The sequence below is a fragment of the Cherax quadricarinatus genome, unplaced genomic scaffold (assembly GCF_038502225.1).
Source record: "Cherax quadricarinatus isolate ZL_2023a unplaced genomic scaffold, ASM3850222v1 Contig907, whole genome shotgun sequence".
NCBI lineage: Eukaryota > Metazoa > Arthropoda > Malacostraca > Decapoda > Parastacidae > Cherax > Cherax quadricarinatus.
The window spans coordinates 31554-45000 of record NW_027195933.1 but is presented as its reverse complement, the minus strand read 5'-3'; the positions used below and the strand labels follow the sequence as shown (position 1 = coordinate 45000).

Here is a 13447-nt window from a genome sequence, read left to right as displayed (position 1 = left end):
GGTAATTTCACCAATAGTTTTGCAAATCGATAATTATATTTCAAAGAGTTAGTATCAATATATTTTAGAATATATAAATTTTTAGAGTTTTTGTCTCCTTACAGTTCACTTTTACTACTACCTCAGTGACGCCTGGACTGGAAAAAGTACACCACGTACTAGGTTTGCCTCTGAGTATGGCTTCCAGTCTTGGCCTTCCTTCATGTGAGTTGCAGTTATGTATGTTCCTTCATTGATGCTTTCTGGATCATTGATTATTATTATTATTATTATTATTAATATATATATATATATATATATATATATATATATATATATATATATATATATATATATATATATATATGTATATATATATATATCGAAAACGTATCCAAGGTAGTAGGTTGGTAGACAGCAATCATCCAGGGAGGTACTGCCGTCCTGCCAAGTGAGTGTGAAACAGAAACCTGTAACTGTTTTACATGATGGCAGGATTGCTGGTGGTCTTTTTCTGTCTCATAAACACGCTGCATAACAGGTTTATCTTGCTACTTCTACTTACATTTAGGGCACACTGCACAGGCATGCGCATGCATATATATGTCGTGCCGAATATGTAAAACTTGCGATCTTGGCTTAAATAGCAGCGCTCATCTTGCCATATAAGACAAGCGAAAATTTGTACATGCATTAATTTCGCAAAAATCTTTCTGAACCTAACGAGAAAATTATATTTCATTGTTTGTTTAGTATTAAAATATTGTAAACGTATTTAAAATATATTTAGTTAGATTAGACTAATATAAATTGCACTTGTTATAATAAGGTTAGGTAAGTTTTCTAAGATTCTTTTGGTACAAAATTATAAATTTTACATTAACGTTAATGAAAAAAAATATATCTTTAAACGTATAAGAGAAAATTTTAGAAAGGACTTAATTTTAAATAAGTTCTTGCTAATTGACCAGTTTTATCTATTAGGCACGACACACACACACACACACACACACGCACGCACACACACACACACACACACGCACACACACACACGCACGCACACACACACACACACACATATATATATATATATATATATATATATTATATATATATATATATATATATATATATATATATATATATATATATATGAGGGAATATAAATATATGAATGCAAGGATTATGTGGATTAAAATAAAGGTCGGATGCGAAAAGTGGGTCATAATAAGTGTGTATGCACCTGGAGAAGAGAGGAGTGTAGAGAAGAGAGAGAGAGAGATTTTGCGAGATGTTAAGCGAATTTGTAGGAACTTTTGAACCAAGTGAGAGAGTAATTGCGTAGATGACCTAAATGTTAGAATAGGAGAAACATTTAAAGAGGGTGTGGTAGGTAAGTTTGGGGAGCCAAGTGCAAATGATAATGGGGACCCTTTGATTGAACTGTGTATAGAAAGGAAGTTGGTTATGGGTAATACATATTTTAAGAAAAAGAGGATAAATAAGTATACAAGATATGATGTAGGGTGTAATGACAGTAGTTTGTTGGACTACGTATTGGTAGATAAAAGACTTCTGGGTACACTTCAAGACTTCAAGATGTACATGTTTATAGAGGGATGACAAATATATCAGATCACTTTTTAGTTGTAGCTACAGTGAGAGTAAAAGGTAGATAGGATACAAGGAAAATTGAGGCAGCAGGTAAGAGAGAGGTGAAGGTTTATAAGCTAAAGAAGGAGGAGGCAGTTAGGGTAAGATGTAAGCAACTATTGAAGGATAGATGGGCAAGTGAGAACATAGGCAATGGGGTTGAAGATGTATGGGGTAAGTGTTAGAGTGTCCAGTAGAAGTTTGTGGTTACGGGAAAGTGGGTGTGGGAGGGAAGAAGAGCGATTGGCGGAATGATGATGTAAAGAGATTAGTATGAGAGAGGTTTTTACAAAGTAGAAGTGATGCAAGAAGGGACGAGTATATGGAGAGGAAAAGAGAAACTAAAAGAGTGGTGAAGCATTGTAAAATGAGAACAAATGAAAGAGTGGGTGAGATGTTATTAACAAATTTTGTTGAAAACAAGAAAAAGTTTTTGAGTAAGATTAAGAAGTTGAGGAAGCCCAGGAAACGAATGGATTTGACAGTTTAAAGTATTAGAGTTATTAAACGGAGAGTTAGAGGTATTTGGAAGATGGAGGGAATATTTTGAGGAATTGTTGAATGTTGATGAAGATAGGAAAGTTGTGATGTCGTGTATAGGCAAGGAGGAATAACATCTTGTAGGAGTGAGTGTTGCGGAACTTTGTGAGGCAGTGGGTAGAATGAAACGGGGTAAGGCAGTTGTGATTGAAGGGTTAAAGAGAGAAATGTTAAAAGCAGGAGGGGATATAGCTCTGGAGTGGTTGTTGCTTTTATTTAATAAATGTATGGAAGAGGGTAAGGTATTTAGGGATTAGGCAGAGAGCATGCATAGTTCCTTTGTATAAAGGCAAAGGGAACAAAAGAGAGTGCAAAATTATAGGGGAATAAGTCTGTTGAGTATACCTGGTAAAGTGTATGGTAGAGTTATTATTGAAAGAATTAAGAGTAAGATGGCAGGTGAACAAGGAGGCTTTAGGAAGGGTGTGTGGACCAAGTGTTTACAGTGAAACATATGGGTGAACAGTATTTAGATAAGGATAAAGCCGTTTTTGTGGCATTTATGTATCTGGAAAAGACGTATGACAGGGTTGATAGGGAAGCAATGTGGAAGATGTTGCAAATGTATGGAATTGCAGGTAGGTTATTGACAGCGGTGAAAAGTTTTTACGAGGATAGTGAGGCACAGGTTACATTATGTAAGGAGCGAGGGAGACTATTTCCCAGTAAAAGAAGGCCTTAGACAGGGATGTGCGATGTCACCGTGGTTGTTCAATATATTTATAGATGGGGTTGTAAGAGAAGTGAATGCTCGGGTGTTGGCGAGAGGTGTGGAGTTAAAAGATAAAAAATCTAACACAAAGTGGGAGTTGTCACAGATGCTCTTGGCTGATGACACTGTGTTTTTGGGAGATTCTGAAGAGAAGTTACAGAGGTTGGTGGATGAGTTTGGTAAGGTATGTAAAAGAAGAAAATTAAATGGGAATATAAGAAAGAGTAAGGTGATGAGGATGACAAAAAAATAGGTAACGATAGACTGGATATCAGATTGGAGGGAGAGAATATAGAGGAAGGGAATGTATTCAGATATTTAGAAGTGGACGTGTCAGTAGATGGGTCTATGAATGATGAGGTGAATCATAGAATGACGAGGGAAAAAACGTGAGTGGAGACAAAAAAACTTTGTCCATGGAAGCAAAGAGGGGAATGTATAAGAGTACAGTTATACCAACGCTCGTATATGAGTGTGAAGCATGGGTGGTGAATGTTGCAGCAAGGAGAAAGCTGGAGGCAGTGGATATGTCATGTCTGAGGGCAATGTGTGGTGTGAATATAATGCAGAGAATTCGTAGTTTGGAAATTAGGAGGAGGTGCAGGACTACCAAAACTATTATCCAGAGAGACGAGGAGGGGTTGTTGAGGTGGTTCGGACATGTAGAGAGAATGGAACAAAACAGAATGACTTCGAGTGTGCAGAAATCCGTACTGCAGGGAAGACGGGGTAGGGGTCGGCCTAGGAAAGTTTGGAGGGAGGGGGTAAAGGAGGTTTTGTGTGCGAGGGGCTTGGACTTCCAGCAAGCATGCGTGAGCATGTTTGATAGGAGCAAATGGAGACAAATGGTTTTTAGTACTTGACGTGCTGTTGGAGTGTGAGAAAGGTAACATGAAGGGATTCAGGGAAACCGACAGGCCGAACTTGAGTCCTGGAGATGGGAAGTACAGCGTCTGCACTCTGAAGGAGGGGTGTTAATGTTCCAGTTTTATAACTGTAGTGTAAGCGCGCCTCTGACAAAACAATGATGGAGTGAATGGTGAAAATTTTTCTTTTGGGCCACCCTGCCTTGGTGGGAGACGACAGGTGTGTTAATAATAAAATATAATAAATATATATATATATATATATATATTTTTTTTTTATAGGATGGGGTCCACCTCTGGTGAAAATTGTGGGACCCATAGCCTCGGAGAAGTGGATAAAAAGGCTTCAAGGAAGAATATTTGGATTTCTTCCTGAAGCCATTTGAATATTCCACTTCCCCTACCACCCCATCTTTTGAACTATTTTTTTTTTTTTTTTACCAATAGGAATATTTTATTACATAATATGGCACAGAAGATTTAAGAGATACATTGTTGATATAAAGGTGGCATATACGGTACATGTTGTTACGTGTGTATCACCGATTATAAGGCGAAAATCTCATCCAGCTCCTCAGAGCTGGGGCGTGTGCCCAAAATGCAGCATGCATTACCCCTTTGAACAGCCGCACTGAGCCGCTGGAACAGAAAACTAGCTGCCCTGGGATCCCTAGTTACCCTGATGAGTCTTTTTCCCAACTCCTTAAGGAAATTAGATGCACTCTTTCCCCATGAGCCAAGGGTCTCTGAGCCTATGGGAACAAACATATAATGATGGGCAAGTTCTCCATATTTTCTAGACTTTTGGGACTCCCTAAAGCTGGCAGCTGCCCCTCCTTCCTCCCTGGTGTATTGGAGATAGGTATCAGCCAAGGTAGATGCACATGTATAGTCCCACACCACCTGCTTCCCATCTGTCCAGGCTTGAAGGGTGATACCATCTGGACGCTTCTGGCTGCCATCAGATCTGCATAGTTGGGGTGGCTCCCTTACTGCTGGGCATCCAGCTGTTGTGAGGCTCCTCTTGATAATGTTATTAACCTCCTCATGTCTTGCAATCTTTCCCTCGGATTTACGGCACACAAGACCATGGTACCCGAATCGGTCTGCTGCTTCACTGCCACAAATACACCTGTGTTCGGCGAGAATAGGGGCGGCAAGTCGAAGGGCAACACCGATGCGGATGGTCTGTGGGTCGAGGCGTGTGCCAAGGCTGGAGTTGGGAACAGCCAACAGAAAGTCCCCAGCATGAGGGGCTCTCACTGCCAGGAGGCGGGCTCTATCCTTCCCTGCCACACTCTGAAGCATCGTTGAGGCTATATTTTCCACTATTGGACCATCCCAGTGCGATTGTTTGTAGTTGTTGGGGGGAGCAGGTCTGGTTTCTGAGCCCGTTAGATTATCCCAGATCATTGCTCCGTCAATGAATTTTTGGTCCTGGGCTCCAATCTTGTCCCTAAGATGTTCAGGGAGAATCGCTGCTACAAGCTCTCTGGATGCAATACACGAGGACAGAAAAGCAGGTAACGCAATCTGTGATGACTTGCGGACACCAATGCCTCCTAGTCTGACTGGAAGTGTAGCTTGGTTCCACTGCCCGTCTTCTAGAGTAAGGTTAAGTACTTTCGTAAAAATCTGCCTCAGAATACTGTCATATTCGTGCAGTATAGGGTTATCATATGAAGGTGCACATCTTAGGAAATATGTCAACCTGGGCAGACTCAAGCACTTTGTGAGAAGGTACAAGGCATCGTGGGTGTCCAGATTGCCTATTCGTTGTTCCATTCTCCTTAACTCTTCCAATTTCTTCCTGAGAATTGTGTCAATGGCATTGCTTCCCAGAGGTGCTCCTAGCAAGACACTATTTGTGGGGGCAATGACTGCTGCTCCTGGTAGTTTTGATCTCACTGCATTTATCACTTGTTGACTGACTGAGATGATTTCACATTTGGATGGATTCAGGATGAGACCCATTTCCTGTCCCCGTGTCATTACCTGTGTAAGGTCATGTAGGAGGGACTCCTTTGTACCTGCTAGTGTGCCATCATCTAGGAACCAGATGTTTAGCTCGCTGGTCAGTCTGACTGTGATTTCCCTAACTGCAATACAGAAGAGAAATGGTGCAAGAGGATCTCCTTGTTGGACTCCCTCCGATGATGTGATTTCATGCTCTCCAAAGAGAAGCATTGATTCCTTGCTATACCCAGCTGAAACAAAAGGGAAGAGACCAGGGAAATGTTCTTGTACTGCTGCTAATACCACGTCTCTTTTCAGGAGATTGAACGCATTCTTGAAATCTAATTTTACCACTGCATTGTCCTCAGGCAGGTTGTTGATATATGCCCTTGTTGCATGAACCGCTGCTTCACTTCCTTGAGAGACCCCAAAGCCAAGCTGGTTTGGTTGAAGCATCAAGGCTGCCTGTGCACGAATACTTCGGACAGCAGCTTTGGATACGAGGCGGCGTAACGTGTTGCCTACTGCAATTGGCCGAATTCCTCCATCCTTCTTTTTAAGTGCACAAAGTGTTGCACCAAAAAAGAAAGGTCTAATTTCATCAGGAATCAGACCAGCCAAGGAATTGTTGACGAACCTTGTGATCTCTGAAAGCAGTGTCTCTGCAATTTCCCCAATAACTGGATTAACCATTTCCTTTAAATGCTGTGGCCTTATTCCAGTGTAACCCCCAGCAGAGCCAGATGGGAACGACATTATTGCTTTGTAAATGTCTGAGTCTTCCACAATCAATGGTTCCATAGTGGGGACAGAGGTGTTGGAACTGTTGGTGCCACTGGTTTCCCTGGCAGGGTGCTTTCCTCTAAGTGCTTCAGCCGTGTCAGCATCCCTGGGAGCAACTGTATCTTCACTGGTAATAATTCTGATTGCCCCCACTGTGTTGCCCTCTTCAATTTTCTTGCTCACCTGGACTCTGACTTTTTCACTGTCAGTAGAGTGAGTGGGGGTTCTGCCTCTCCCTTTTTTGTGTTGACGGGGAAGGTGAATGAGGTTATCAACTCTAGGAAAATCTCTTAAGGATTTAATTATCATTGAGGCTAGCCTCTTTCCCCTTCTTTCCGGCACAGCTAAGCAGACATTGCCAAAAAGTAGCAGGTTGTGCCATGCCTTGATGGTTGGTGGAGCATTTAAGATAGTGGAACCATCGTTTACTTTTTTCAGGAGGTCTGTAAGTTTCCCAGCTGCGTGTGGACGGGCTGCTTTGGGAATATGTGTGAGTGTCCTCGTACCTGTTGCTTTGATTGCTTCCAAGAGATTGTCTGATGAGATAAAATCTGTTGGAGTGGGTTCAGGTGCCTGAGGTGGCTCTGGATCATCACTTTCCACAGGAGGACATCCTGAACCAGGGCAACTACCGTGTTTGCGGAGGAAACCATTAGAGTTGAGACAACGAAGCTGTAAGCATGACCGACACTTGCCTCTCCTAGTATTGCCAGCCGTGCCATTTCCCTGGCTGCTTGCTTCCTCCTGGTTGGCATCCATCTGCTAGACTAGACAATAGGAGTGGAATATGACATGCTGGGTGGGTATGGTGCGTGGGAGGTAGTGAACTTGACCGTGGTGGCCTGGTGGAGTTTGAGGGGCCGGGAGGGGAAGGGGAAAACTTCCCTTGGGAATTAGGTGGGGGAGGCGCAGGTTGAGTGGGGTTATCCCGGGGAGTACAATACACATGGGCTTGCACACTATATATTGTTCACACTGTCTTACACTACACATAACTTTATTTGTTTCCCATGTACACTATGAACAATGTGGGTATGGGCACTGCTGAACCAATGTGTTCACTCACCATCTAGTTACACATCCCACCTCTTCCACCCACCCCCGTGACGTGGGGGTGGATGCACTGACTGGTCACTCCCTCGTTAACATTAATTTCACATTGTTTTTCCATAACATAAGCCTTTAAAAAGTCCATGCATCGACACAAACATTTCCACGTTAACTAGAAGCATGGTGCATGGTGCTGGATATACATGTTTTTATAAGAGCTTTTCGAGGTTTGTATGTACGATAATCTTGGCCGGTACTCATAAACAGTGTAGGCCTTGTACTCCCCCACACCTCCACTGGCCGTCTTCCTCACTACCACCACCACTCGCCAACATTCACAAACTGCACAGCATTTCCACAATTTACCTTGAAACGGTGCTTTGAAATGTCTTCTCGCTTCACTGGAATCTTCCCAGAGTATTCACAATAAGTCCTGTTGAGTCTTAACCTGGTCAGCCTCGTTGATCCGGACTTATAATTGAAAATCCCGCAGCTAGCCCGCCACACGTCTTGCCAGCGCCAGCGCATGGCATATATATATATATATATATATATATATATATATATATAAATAAATATATATAAATATATATGTATAAATATATATATATATATATATATATATATATATATATATATATATATATATATATATATATATATATATAATGTCGTATCGAATAGGTAAAAATGTTCAGTTAGCAAGAACTCATTTCAAATTATGTCCTTTATAAAATATTCTCTTATACGTTTGAAGATATATTTTTTTCATTTACGTTAATGTAAAATTTAATAAATTTGTACCAAAAGAACCTTAGAAAACTTAACTAACTTTATTATAAAGAGCGCAATTTAATTTAGTCTAATCCAACTAAATATGTTTTAGATAAGCTTACAATAATTTAATAATAAACAATCACAATGAAATATATTTTTTTCGTTAGGTTCAGAATGGTTTTTGCGAAATTATTGCATACACAAATATCGCTTTCTTTATTTGGCAATAATTATATATATATATATATATATATATATATACATATATATATATATATATATATATATATATATATATATATATATATATATATATATATATATATATATATATATATATATATATATATATATTTATATATATATATATATATTACATGACTCCTCCTCCTGCTTCACCTCACCTGACTACAGTATATAAGCCACGTCTACGGCTCTATTCTGTACTTTCTACAAGATTGATAGACTGAACACATCGACTCCAGGCTGACTGAGTACCTCAAACTCATCCTCCCCTTATTCCTTCCTGCTTTGTAAAAGACTGATGAAGCCACTTTGTGGAGAAACGTTTCTTCATTAAAGAATCCCATATGTTGCACAAGTGTCTCAGTTCTTCAACTTGTCCGTTTTCAAAACCATTCATCACAACAAAAATGTAACAGAAACATTTACTCGAGTGTTATGGCCATAAATATCACAAAAATACCTCTGCTAAAAAAGCTTTAACTCTTTTTGAAAAACTATCTATTATATAGATACGTTATTTTAGTTACACCACTAAATTTATCTGAGTTAATGTTTTATTTTAGTTACACCACTAAATTTATCTGAGTAAATGTTTTATTTTCATTTCGAATATTTTTAGAACCTTAAAAGAAGTGACAAGTGAAGAAGACTGAGGTAGTTGGTCTCCAGTGATGTACCACCGACAGCATCATCCAGGAGGACAGGAAGACTGAGGTAGTTGGTCTCCAGTGATGTACCACCGACAGCATCATCCAGGAGGACAGGAAGACTGAGGTAGTTGGTCTCCAGTGATGTACCACCGACAGCATCATCCAGGAGGACAGGAAGACTGAGGTAGTTGGTCTCCAGTGATGTACCACCGACAGCATCATCCAGGAGGACAGGAAGACTGAGGTAGTTGGTCTCTAGTGATGTACCACCGACAGCATCATCCAGGAGGACAGGAAGACTGAGGTAGTTGGTCTCCAGTGATGTACCACCGACAGCATCATCCAGGAGGACAGGAAGACTGAGGTAGTTGGTCTCCAGTGATGTACCACCGACAGCATCATCCAGGAGGACAGGAAGACTGAGGTAGTTGGTCTCCAGTGATGTACCACCGACAGCATCATCCAGGAGGACAGGAAGACTGAGGTAGTTGGTCTCTAGTGATGTACCACCGACAGCATCATCCAGGAGGACAGGAAGACTGAGGTAGTTGGTCTCCAGTGATGTACCACCGACAGCATCATCCAGGAGGACAGGAAGACTGAGGTAGTTGGTCTCCAGTGATGTACCACCGACAGCATCATCCAGGAGGACAGGAAGACTGAGGTAGTTGGTCTCCAGTGATGTACCACCGACAGCATCATCCAGGAGGACAGGAAGACTGAGGTAGTTGGTCTCCAGTGATGTACCACCGACAGCATCATCCAGGAGGACAGGAAGACTGAGGTAGTTGGTCTCCAGTGATGTACCACCGACAGCATCATCCAGGAGGACAGGAAGACTGAGGTAGTTGGTCTCCAGTGATGTACCACCGACAGCATCATCCAGGAGGACAGGAAGACTGAGGTAGTTGGTCTCCAGTGATGTACCACCGACAGCATCATCCAGGAGGACAGGAAGACTGAGGTAGTTGGTCTCCAGTGATGTACCACCGACAGCATCATCCAGGAGGACAGGAAGACTGAGGTAGTTGGTCTCCAGTGATGTACCACCGACAGCATCATCCAGGAAGACAGGAAGACTGAGGTAGTTGGTCTCCAGTGATGTACCACCGACAGCATCATCCAGGAGGACAGGAAGACTGAGGTAGTTGGTCTCCAGTGATGTACCACCGACAGCATCATCCAGGAGGACAGGAAGACTGAGGTAGTTGGTCTCTAGTGATGTACCACCGACAGCATCATCCAGGAGGACAGGAAGACTGAGGTAGTTGGTCTCCAGTGATGTACCACCGACAGCATCATCCAGGAGGACAGGAAGACTGAGGTAGTTGGTCTCTAGTGATGTACCACCGACAGCATCATCCAGGAGGACAGGAAGACTGAGGTAGTTGGTCTCCAGTGATGTACCACCGACAGCATCATCCAGGAGGACAGGAAGACTGAGGTAGTTGGTCTCCAGTGATGTACCACCGACAGCATCATCCAGGAGGACAGGAAGACTGAGGTAGTTGGTCTCCAGTGATGTACCACCGACAGCATCATCCAGGAGGACAGGAAGACTGAGGTAGTTGGTCTCCAGTGATGTACCACCGACAGCATCATCCAGGAGGACAGGAGGACTGAGGTAGTTGGTCTCCAGTGATGTACCACCGACAGCATCATCCAGGAGGACAGGAAGACTGAGGTAGTTGGTCTCCAGTGATGTACCACCGACAGCATCATCCAGGAGGACAGGAAGACTGAGGTAGTTGGTCTCCAGTGATGTACCACCGACAGCATCATCCAGGAGGACAGGAAGACTGAGGTAGTTGGTCTCCAGTGATGTACCACCGACAGCATCATCCAGGAGGACAGGAAGACTGAGGTAGTTGGTCTCCAGTGATGTACCACCGACAGCATCATCCAGGAGGACAGGAAGACTGAGGTAGTTGGTCTCCAGTGATGTACCACCGACAGCATCATCCAGGAGGACAGGAAGACTGAGGTAGTTGGTCTCCAGTGATGTACCACCGACAGCATCATCCAGGAGGACAGGAAGACTGAGGTAGTTGGTCTCCAGTGATGTACCACCGACAGCATCATCCAGGAGGACAGGAAGACTGAGGTAGTTGGTCTCCAGTGATGTACCACCGACAGCATCATCCAGGAGGACAGGAAGACTGAGGTAGTTGGTCTCCAGTGATGTACCACCGACAGCATCATCCAGGAGGACAGGAAGACTGAGGTAGTTGGTCTCCAGTGATGTACCACCGACAGCATCATCCAGGAGGACAGGAAGACTGAGGTAGTTGGTCTCTAGTGATGTACCACCGACAGCATCATCCAGGAGGACAGGAGGAACTGTCACTGCAGATTGGTCTTCATATGCACCTCCCACCAGAAGATGGAAGTCTAAAGTCTTTTCAAGATTATCTATACCTTGGACAGGTAAAAAAAACTGCATGCAAGTTATAAACTTATTTCAAGCTTTAAAATATATAATGGTATATAATGCAGTGCAACTGATTTTCCAGTCTTCATTTGGAAGGTCACTAAACCAACCATTATATCAACATCATTAAAAATCCGAAACGTAAATTTATAATTAATTATATGTTCCAAGTTTTTACTATAACGAAAAAATAGCTGTCATTCTACTGTGTTAATATTATTATTAAAGGTGGTTACATTACGCTTTGTTAGAGGATATGTACTTGTAATTCTGCTGTGTTGACTTTACACGATGAATGGTGTTCTCAGTCATTTATCTAAGTAATTTCTTTGTCTCTAAATTAATAACTTTTTTCTAGATTAGTTATATTAGTTATATTAGTTAAATTAATAGCTTTATCCCTCTTTCCCTATTTTAATTATCTGATGTTTGTGACTGATCGCTTCCGCACTCATAATGATGATTATTATGACCTATCATGATTGAGTTAACGTTGATACTGATAACTATAATGATTTATTCCTTATCTGTCTCATCCTATACTCTATATACTATAGTAGATTTACTCATCACATGTCTATTAAATCAAAGAAAATGCTTATCTGCTGATAAATGACTTCAGTGAAATTCATTTTACTAGGTAAGATCATTCCCGAGGTTAGTTATGTGTCCTAGTCGTCCTACACGTCCTATAACAGCAAATGTGTGTGTGTGTGTGTGTGTGTAACTTAATTCGTAGATGGGTGAAATTATTTACAAACATTATCGCTCACTTCACAGCAGGATTCGAACCTGCACACTCTGCAAAGTACGCAGTACTTTAGTCACTCAGCCAGACCCCAGCTAAGTTAAGCATTTCACAATCTCTTTCGAAGTTCACTGCATGTAACAGGATTTGATGAAATAACTTATCACTAACCTGGTGTTCAGGGGCATGGGAGTGACTGCCCAGTTGACTGGCTAAAGTATTGCATAGATCGAACCCACGACCCTGGTGGTGTTCGAATCCTGCAGACTGTGATCTTTTTATGCTCTCCTGTTTCTGCGTGCTGGATTGATATAAAAATCGATTATGAGATCAGAACATACAGGAGGAGAGGCTCATGCTTGAGGCTCACTGGTATGCCCGGGCTGGGAAGAAACGTCAGACATCTCTGGCTGAATGGTGTAGAGAGGGTCACTTAGGGAACGCTGACAGTCACCCCTGTGTGGGTTCGAATTCTGCTGACTACGATCTTTCTCTGTGTATGTATATACACAGAAACAATGTCGTGCCTAATAAGCCGAATCGTCCAGTTTGGCCTAATGAAAAAGTTTTGGCCATAAATCAGCGGAAATCGATGTGAGCATAACGAAAAAAAATATTTATCATAGATTTAATTTAATATAATTAAGTTGATCGACGATGTATATAGCAGAATTTAGCTAAAAAAATTAACACTTTTAGCGATGTTAGATGAGGTTTCTAAGTTAGTTTTAGTCCAAACGTAAAAATTATATTATTGTTAGTAAAAAAAGATCAGCTATCTATAAAAATTTATGGGGAAAAGATTGATTTTTAAGTGAGTTCAGCCTATTCGGTAATTTCGGCTTATTTATATATATATATATATATATATATATATATATATATATATATATATACATATATATATATATATATATATATATATATATATATATATATATATATATATATATATTATATATATATATAGATATATAAATAAGCCGAAATTACCGAATAGGCTGAACTCACTTAAAAATCAATCTTTTCCCCATATATATATATATATATATATAC

General features: G+C 41.2%; 1 long non-coding RNA gene across 1 annotated transcript in view; it reads left to right on the top strand.

Annotated features, from left to right (window-relative positions):
• LOC138851535 (uncharacterized) overlaps positions 1–9271 on the top strand; it is a 16309-nt gene extending 7038 nt beyond the window's left edge. The window contains exons 2-3 of the long non-coding RNA XR_011391268.1: positions 105–204; positions 9182–9271. This is a non-coding gene — a long non-coding RNA (uncharacterized lncRNA). The remainder of the gene's footprint in view (positions 1–104; positions 205–9181) is intronic.
• Positions 9272–13447: the final 4176 nt, after the last annotated feature.